We start from the raw sequence: 10,365 nt of genomic DNA on the forward strand, positions 1-10,365 counted from the left end.
TTATATAAAATTAGTTTTTAATTTAATTTGCCGTTCCCTGTGTTCGATACCCTGCTTATTTAGCTATACCACAATTGATAGGTTCACTGCCTTTTGTGTGTTATTTGATAATTAAAAGTAGGTTTAAAACTAAGTGAGTTTGCACACATCAAGTTTTTGGCGCCGTTGCCGGGGAACGGTTCTAAAATTAATATTAAATTCTAGTTTAATCGATCATTTGTGTGAGATTTATCTTACACAAAGTTATTTACAAAGTAATTCAGTAAGTAGAATTAGTTTGAATAAAATTCTGTTTTTAGGATAACTAGAATTTTTTTTTTCAGTTTTTGCTTTGAACTCGCCGAGTGCATTCGTGCCGACTCGGCGAGTACATCGCTGTTTCAGCTTTATTTTTTTATTCCGTTTTTGTTCTTTTTACGCGTTTCGTTTCTTTTGTTTCATTTTTTTTTCAGTTGTTTCATGACCCGATGATATGATACACCTCTGGTACCTCCTTTGGAAGACCCGGAATCCGCACTAAGAAGAAGCAAAGGAAAAGCCGTTAAAGAAACCACATCTCCAAAGAACTCACCACTCAAAAACCTAAAATCCGTTTTCAGCAAGAAGAAGAGCAGCAAATCAGGAGCATCCAGTGCCTCGTTGACGGTTGAAGAACCAATTCAAGAAGATATCGAGTACGAGACTGAGGAAGAAGAAGAGCATACTTACGAGCACGAAACCGATTCCGAAGAAGAGTTAGCTATCACAATGGCTAACATTGATGAAGTCCCCATGGGGGAATGGAAGAAAAGGATGCGTGATGACACCGGGTCGGGATTTGTGCAACCCGCAATTCCCGCGATCGCCACTTTCGAACTAAAAGGCCATATTCTCGCCCAACTCAAGGAGATTCCTTTTTACGGGAAGGATCACGAAGACGCTTACAAGCACTTGGACGAAGTGAATGATGTGGCCGATTAATTCAACGTCCCGAATGTTCCACGCGAGACCCAGCTTCTTCGCATGCTTCCTGTCACATTTAAAGGAGCTGCAAAAGATTGGTTAAAGTCACTTCCTCCCGGATCGGTCACCACATGGGCCAAGATGAAAGAAGTGCTCATAGACCATTTCGGCCCGCCCTCCAAGATAGCCAAGCTAAAGAAAGCCATTGCCAACTTCGAGCAACAACCCGGAGAATCTCTTTATGAAGCTTAGGAAAGGTACAAGAGCTTACTTAGAAATTGCCCACACCATGACCTTAATAGCCAACAAGAGGTCTCTATTTTCTATGATGGAGTCAATGTCACCACAAGGCAATTACTTGATTCTCAAGGCCCACTCACAAAGAAGGTGCCCCCGGTAATTAAAGAATTAATTGAAGAATTCTCTAAGCACTCTAGAGAATACCACAATCCGAGAAACGAAGTAAGTCGAGGGGTAGTAAACGCGGCAAATGATAGCATGGCGGCGGTGATAGCAAAGCTTGATAGTCTAGATCGAAGAATGACAAAAATGGATCAAGCAATCCATGCTATTAGGGTAGGATGCGAAAATTGTGGAGGGCCCCATCTCACAAAGGATTGTGATTTGGATGAGAATGGAAATAAGAAAGCTCAAGTCTTTTATTCAAGTGGTGATCGATATGATGAAAATTGGTGGAAACATAAGAAGGATTGGCTACCATACGAGGAGTATAAGAAGGCAAAGGAGGAGAAATACAAGCAGAAGGAGAGGGGACTATACCAAAAGGAAGAACCGGTAGAAAAGAAAGCCGATTTAGAAGAGTTATTCACTAGATTCATAGCCGCGTCCGAAAAAAGACATAATGATCACGATGCTGCCATACATGAGACCAGAAACATGCTTAGGAATCAGCAAGCATCAATTCTCAACATTGAGAAACAGCTGGGGCAGCTTGCGCATCAAGTGAATGATAGAAGACCGGGTCAACTTCCAAGTAACACCGAACCCAATCCAAGAATGGAGAATGTAAGTGTAATAACCTCCAGCAGTGAAGAAACAGTTACAGAAGCACTGAGAATCTCCAAGAAGAAGACAGAAAAGGTAGAAGAATCGGACCCAGCAAAACCCGATCCGACTCGCCGAGTCACTCCAATGGACTCGACGAGTCCATGCGTAAATGAGAAAACTGTCAGTTCTTTGAAGCCTTATAATCCTCCTCTGCCATACCCAATCAAATCCATGTCTGCAGAAAAAGTAGAAGCATACAGAACCTTCATGATGCATGTTAAAGCTTTACAAGTTAATGTGCCATTTGTGGAAACAATGCTACAAACACCTAAGTACTTCAACTTGCTTAAGGGCCTTTTTGCTGCTAGGAAGGATTTGGCTGAAATCGCAGAAATATTGATGAGTGAGCTACCTGAAAAGAAGGGTGATCCGGGAAATATGGTGATTCCATGCCAATTTGGTAATGAAGTTTTCACCCGAGCATTAGCTGATTCGGGGGCAAGCATCAATTTGATGCCTTTTTCATTCTTTAAGAAGTTGAATTTACCAGAACCAAGGTCGGTGAATATGAAGATCCATTTGGCGGACAAGACAATAATTCATCCACAAGGCGTTTGTGAGGATCTCCTAATAAAAGTTGACGAGTTTATTTTCCCAGTAGACTTCGTGGTAGTTGATATGAAAGAAGACCCCAAAATTCCAATTATTTTGGGGAGATCATTCTTGAACACCGCGTGTGATTTAATTGATATATGTGAGTCTACATTGACATTAAGGGTGGGTGATGAATCTATAATGTTTAAAGCTATTCCAGAAGCCAAGCAAGAAGAGGAAAAGAATGAAGAAATCTCAATTATCCAATTAGATGATGAGATATTACAAAGAGAGCTTGAACTTTTGCTAAAAGATGATCCGAGCAAGTTTTTGATACACTCTGAAGATGATGTAGATGTTAACAAGGACTTGGAGGAGTTAGAAAAGCTACTGGAAGAAGCCAACTCAGAAAACACCCAAGTAGTGATGAAACCCGATCAGACTCGCCGAGTCACTTTAATGGACTCGACGAGTCTAGTAGAATTTGACAAAGATTTGGCCGATTTAAATCTGTTTGTTACTAGTTCTTCACATACCGTGGATTTAGATAGTATTCATGATTCTTTAGAAGAACAAACAGCAGAAGGAGGGAAGGGAAGGGAAGGAAAGTTCAATACGCCGATGTAGCATGTCTTGATACGTTTCATTTTGAAGATGGGTTGAGCACTGGAAAGGATGAAGAGACAAAGGAAAGGAGGGTGGAAGCTGATCAACCATTCACTACTAAACCTAAATCACGAACCATCATGAAATGTGAAGTAATTAAATTTAAAGAGAAGGAGGTGCAAGAGAAGGTGAAAAAGAATGGGGTAAAGAAGAAAAAGAGGAAAAGGGAAGTCCAAGCAGCTGAGGATGAGGCTGTGAAAAGGAAAAGAGATGCATTGAAAAGGGCTTACAAGAAAAAGATTCATGCTTACAAGATCAAGTACAAATCACAAAAAGTTAGGCGTGCGTTCCCGATGCTCGGAGATGACGAAACGTAGATGGGAAGGAGTCTAGCTAATGACTCCTTAAAAAGAAGCGCTTGGCGGGAGGCAACCCGTTATATAGAGTTTGCTTTCTTTTACTTTTTACTTTTTTTTTTATTTTTTATTTTTCCTTCGTTTTTAGAATTTTAATCTTCCAAATCATCGGACATGTCTGCTTGAGAGTGTGCATAGGTTAAGTGTGGGGTGAAATGATTCAGTGACCAACTCGTCGAGTGAACTAAACTAACTCGATGAGTCGCCCTTAATTCTCAAAAATCTGAAGATTTCACGAAGTAACTCGACGAGTCTGGTATATACTCGACGATTCGTTTGGTTTCATGTCGAAGGGGCTGCTGATTTGATGCTAATTAGAGTACCACTTGACTATTTATTCTTTCCATATTAATTCCTGAAGATCTTACACTGATTTCCGCGTATTTGGAGCGAACCACACGAGACGAGACACCCAAGGAATGGATGAGATGTTACCATGTCTAAAGTCAATTGAAGCTGGAGCTAAAATGAAAGTGATCAACCTATCCACTGCTATCCCAGGGGAGTTTGTTCCAATTCCCTCTTTAGTTTCTTTTTATGTTTTTATCATGCATAATATGCAATGAGGGCATTGCATCAAATAAGTGTGGGGTAGGGGGTTGGTTACATAATAGAAAATTTAGAGTCTTAATTTAGGTTAATTTTAAAATTTTGCATACCAAAAGTATTACTTAGGACTTATTTAGAAAAATTTGGTAAAAGTAATTAGGACTCCATGTTAGAGTTGTGTTGATAATTGCATGATAACCCAAATGTTTAGTTGAGCCTATATACGTTCTAGTGCATTTGTGGCTTCCTTATTCCAGTGAAATCATGGGACAAAAACACAACCTTGCTCAGCCCGAGGGATGCAATATGTTTAGCAGCCTAAACTTGAAATGTATCCAGGAAGATTGTTATCGTTAGCCAATAAAGGTTGAGATCCCCTGCTTAAGCATGTAGGGATTTGAGTGAAAAAAGTGAGGTACATGTTAAAAAAAAGAGAGAGAATTACAAGAGAAATTGTATGAATTCTGGAGCAATTAAAGTGAAGATCAAAAGATCAAAATTCCAAGAAATCCAAAAAGTTGAAGATACCCGAAAATCAAACAATAAAGGTGGTGAATTCAAAGAGATCAAAGCAAATATCAAAGAAGAGATGAATTCAAAAGAGCTCCATAGTGGTATCAAAAAGTTGTAATTCTAGATTATGTATGCTTGAGTTGCTCAATTAAAAACACCTTGAGGGTAAGAGGTTTTCTGCGGATGGATTCGGAGGGTTGCATAAAATGAGCATAGTTCGGGGTGAGTGGGCAAGTGTTTATGAGGATTGTGAGTATTTGGAGTATGGGAGGTTTTTAGGAAAAATTTTAGACACAAATGCATGCGTTGCGGTCTTGGCATAATGGCTGGGTTAGATTGGAGTTGTTATATATGATTCTAATATGTTTAAAATTCAGTTTTGCTTGGGGGCAAGCAAAAGACAAGTGTGGGGTATTTTGATATGTGCATAATTAGTTCATATTAAGTATACATTTTTATTCATTTATTAGTTTAATTATCGCATATTATGGACAAAAGGTACTTAAAAGTGTTAAATTATGTTTTTCAGTCCAAAGATGAAGCTCAGAAGCGAAAGGAAGCGGGAGAAACAGTTAGAAGATCGAGAATGGAATAAAGAAGAAAAACACTAAAAATGGCACCTACTCGGCGAGTCAGATCGACTACTCGGCGAGTCCAATCGAAGAATCGAGAAGATAATGACTCGGGATCCCAGAGAGTTATCGCAATACGGGGAATGTGAGAGGGACTCGACGAGTCACCACTTGACTCGACGAGTCGATTCGTATATTTAAAGATAATTCCACAGATCGATTGAGGGGAGTTCTAGGACGATTCAGAAGTACTTTGCTACGATTGAGAAGCCAGAAAAACCCTAGAAGACGACGAAGGAAGCTAGAATTCAATTCCGGAGAGTAATTAAGGCAAAATTTCATCATTCCACTTATTCTTTTGTTTTATCATTATGATTAAGCAACTTGACTTTGTTTGTTTGCTGTTATTTACTTTAATTATGAGCTAAAACCTTTCGACTTCTGTTTGGGGATACAAAGTTGACAATATGGTTTGATTGATTGGTAGGATTAATTCCAAGTTGGTGAATTTTTATTATTTTAGCTTGCTAAAGAACCTTGTGTGTGAATAATAATTAATTTTCTGTTAATAGGAAGATAATTGATTAGCATGAACATCTATTGATTATTGACCTCATATGCTATGTGATCATTATGCTATATGTCTAGGATTAATGAATATGAAACTAGAATTAACAAGAAAATTGAGTAAATTCATGTGCAAGCTTGTAAGATGACCATCAAACAAGAAGTTAATTAAAAGAATAAATTAGTTAACTATTGCAAGTCTAACTTAACCCGAATAATTAATCTAGTGAATATAATTGAATTAGACAATTGGCCACTGTTTAAGTTAGTTTATTTGCTAAGGATTAGGGTAGTGAACACAAATCTAATCACTTGAATCGGTAACCAACGAAAGAATTAATCCATTGCACTATTACCTTGAAATCAACCATAGAGTTAACCAAGTTGAACTAAACAGAAGTTCCTTTCCAATTATTGAATCTAGTTAAGTCGTTATTTTCTAGTCTCAAATTAGTAATAGTTAGTAAGTTTCTAGTTTTGTAAAACTAGAGAAAAACCCCTACTTCTTAATTAACTTAGATAAAATTAGTTTTTAATTAAATTTGTCGTTCACTGTGTTCGATACCCTGCTTATTTAGCTATACCACAATTGATAGGTTCACTGCCTTTTGTGTGTTATTTGATAATTAAAAGTAGGTTTAAAACTAAGTGAGTTTGCACACATCATCTAGTCCTGGACTCGTCGAGTTCCTTATGAACTCATCGAGTTCATCTTCATGCAGTTGGGACTTAGTCTTGAACTCGCCGAGTTCTATTATCTTCAGGTCCATATTCACATCCATCTTGTTGAGTCCTCTTCTAGACTCAACTAGTTCGATCAGAAACAGAAAAGGTTGGGGAACCATACCCCGACTCGCCGAGTCCCATGGATGACTCGCCTAGTCCCCTAAAGTTTATGTCCATACAGTTGATTGCAGTCGAGCTCAATACATCCAGGACATAGATTTGACCTCCTATGGTCCATATTACACGTAAAGTTACAAACTTGACATTCATGCATGGGGGTATTTGGCTCAAATGGCCCTAAAATGAGGTTATATGATGCATGCGACTCCCATGGCCATAAAGTTGGCAGCTTTATGCCATGGGAATCCTCAATGGTTCCAGATTTGAAGTTCTACCCCTTTAGAACCACAAAACCCCGAAGTTGGCTCTACTAAAGCTTAGAAAAGGTAGAAATGAACCCTAACTAGAGATCTAAGAGATAGATGGTCAAGGTTGAAGCTTTTTATCTTGAATGAGCTGGAAATGAAGCAAAACCTCTGTATCTACTTGCTTCTTCTGGAACCCCTAAGCTTCCACTTCTTTCTTCAAGCTTCAAACAACCAAAAACACACAAAAATGGCTCAAGGACACTCCAAATGCTTTAGGGTTTCGAGTTAGGGATTTCCTGGATTGTGAGAGACGATGAAGGCTGAAATAGGATAAGTTAAGGCGTTTAAATAGGGGGCAAACCCTTAAAATTAGGGTTTCATCCTGATAGGTCTACTCGTCAAGTCGGGTCTTCCGATTCAGCGAGTAGATTCTTCCACCCACGTCCAAATTTAGCCTTCACTCGACGAGTTGGAGCCTCCAACTCGTCGAGTCCTAGAGTAAAAGTGTAAAAATTCTTATTTAAATTACGTACCAGGAACCGGGTGTTACAATGCTCCTACTTTTCTCTAGAAAATTACTCGGCGTTTTCTCGTGGAAATGAATCGTGGAGACTACAGAAAAACACCAAATTTACTCGAAGTGGAGAAACATCAACAAAGTTGTGATGGAGTTTAATGTGATGTTTTCGACTGTAAAACGACGATGGAAAAGTGGTGCAAATGATGAGTCGGTATTTCAAAAAGCTCTTGCACTTTACCGGAGTCAGAAAGGGACAATTTTCAAAAAAAATTCATGTGTGGAATATTATGAATTTGTCCAAAATGTGGAAAGATATCGAAAGTTTGAAAACGTTCACGAGTGGTTCTTCTAAAAGAACCAAAACTTCCAAAACAACTCATAGTGAATCGTCATCTGATACACATGTCGGGATTGACCTCAATAAAGATTAGCCTATTGAGGTTCTAAGAGTCACTCGTCTCATGGGAAGAGACCAAGCTAAGAGAAAGTGAAAAACGACGACAAGTGGTTCGGGTGACATCAAACATCTAACAACAAACATGGACAACTTGAAGTCGACGTAGGAGCAATACTTAGGTGACCACTCAAGAGAAGGGAAAAAACAATGCCATGACAGTCTTAACAAAAAACACTAGCAATCTTACTCGACTTGAAAAAAAAAATTGACGTTGGAAGCCAAAGAGGAGATTGCGAAAAAATATAATATCTAGTTTTGTTATTTAAATTTCTATGTTTCTTTTTTTAAGGGTAAATTACATAGATGAACCATGTGGTTTAAGGTAATTTGTGTGTTTGGTTCCTAACAACTTCTTTTAAGTCGGACAGTCCCTATTTTATATTTTTATTATACCTTTGGTCCCTACCACTATTTAAAAGACTATTTTTCTTTTTTTCTTTTTTATATTTTTGTTATAATACATGTAAATATTATTGAGGGTTATTGTCACTCTAGCCCAACAAACTTTAGTATATTGGTTTAAATGGTCCCTCGTAACTATTTTTTTTAAATTTGAAGGGCACAAACTTGTATTTTACCGATCATTTTGATACTTTTACTCACATTAGAAAGTCACACGACTTTTTTAAGTGCCAAGTAAGCATGTGATTCTACATTGACTTATAAATTTATCAGTTTAGTTTTATTTTATTTGTTTCAAACTCCATAACAATAGAATACTTCACCATGGTTATCATTACACAAACTTGAGCTCCGTTGTCGTAATGTGCAAACAACAAAGAGGCCTGAATGTTGAGTTCAATCACCCCTTCCAACCTCCGCTGTCACCCAGTTCTTGTTCACCCCCTTTGTAAATTTGCTTAAGTTTCAATCTTGTGGAAGTGGAACTAATCTTCAAACCCACTCTTTCTTGTGATTCCACGATCTATTTTTCATATCTTTAATAGAAAAAGTAGCGGAATGGAGCTTTTATGGAGACGAAATCGGTCCGACTACAGACCCTAAATTCTCAATTGCCACAAATCTCTCTTAAATCCCCAAACAAATTCTACTTTTCCCCACTCAATCGTTCTGATTTCTCTTTCTTTTCTCTGTAAATTAATTTTTTGGTGATTATTTCTTGATTAACTCGAAAGAAACTTAAAGGGTTAACAATGAAGATACAACATCCATCACGAAGAATCACAAGATCACAAGGTATGGCTATGGCTTTCGAGAAAAGCAAAAGCAACAACATCAATGTAACCATAACATTATGTGAGTTTTCTTTTGTAATTTAATCTTGTTTTTCAATAATTACTCAAATGGGTTTGGTGTTTTGATTTTTTCATCTCTGTTTTAGTAGATGAAAACGATGAATCTATGAAGGATGTTGAAACAGTGGAAGCTAGACCAGAGAAATTATCTATGACCCACTTGTTGGGATGCACACCACGTGTTTGTGGAAATGCAGGGAAATGATCCACCGACTGCAAAGAAGGAAGGGAAGATGGTGTATCACATGGTTGTGGATGATGATGGATACGTTGATGATGGTTATGAAGAAACATCGTTTTTATTCTGGGGGCATGGATCAGAGGATATGACTCTGAATTTGGAAGAACACACATGGATAAATGATATAATCATGTGCTCTAGGAATCCATTGAATGACAAGCTTTTTCCACTCCTATTATAGCTTAGCCACAACAACAATGGCGGGTTCTGGCGGCACTTCAAGAAACACAACAACGACCACCGTTTATGGTGGAGATAGATGAAGATAAGGAAGAAGGTGGTGGGTATGATATTGTTGCCAACAAGATATCTTCAGTGACTACTGTCTTGAGAGAGAAAAATGAAGAGAGAGAGAGAGAGAGATAGAGAGAAGGAGAGCGAGAGAAAGAGAGAGAGAGAGAGAGATGAGGTGGATTAGTTACGTGGCATTTGCAAATAAATGATTAGGATGGGGTCACCGGGTGACCCCTTCAAAATTTCTAAAAGGACATTTTAAAACCTAAAAATACAAGTTCGTGCCCTTTAAATACAAAAAACAGTCACGAGGGACTACTTAAACCGATATACTAAAGTTTATTGGGCTATAGTGACAATAACCCTATTATTAAAAGAAATTGATAACTAAACATGAGGGACCCACACCCTTTATCTCTTCCCCTTTAAGTTTTTACCTTCATCTCCGATAAAGTTAAAATTAAAACCCACCGGACATAATTTACCCTTCTCATGTTTTCATTTATGCCTCATAAAAAAAGAGATGGCTGGAATCACCATCGATTCCCTTCCCTTCCACCTGTAATATAATTCCTCTTTCCTCAGGTACCGACCAACACCCACTGATTGATTTGAAGACAAGAAATCAAATTTCAGATCTCTTTTTGCAGCAGAAGATGAAGTGCTTCATTGAAAATCAGGAGTTCTAAGACACATCTGCAATCTATTTTCAGATCTCTTCCCTCCAGTAAATGAAGTCATGGTAGCCGACGGTGGTGGGTGGTGGTTGTCGAGGCCAACAAAAATAATAACCCTA

General features: G+C 38.2%; 1 non-coding gene across 1 annotated transcript; it reads right to left on the reverse strand.

Moving 5' to 3' along the window:
* Nucleotides 1-1,131: 1,131 nt before the first annotated feature.
* On the reverse strand, nt 1,132-1,238 carry LOC145071716 (small nucleolar RNA R71). The gene has a single exon (XR_013690723.1). It is a non-coding gene; the product is annotated as a small nucleolar RNA R71 (small nucleolar RNA).
* Between the last annotated feature and the right edge of the window lie 9,127 nt (nt 1,239-10,365).

Source organism: Lactuca serriola, chromosome 8 (genome assembly GCF_051521515.1).
Source record: "Lactuca serriola cultivar US96UC23 chromosome 8, Lser_US96UC23_V15, whole genome shotgun sequence".
NCBI classification, from domain to species: domain Eukaryota; kingdom Viridiplantae; phylum Streptophyta; class Magnoliopsida; order Asterales; family Asteraceae; genus Lactuca; species Lactuca serriola.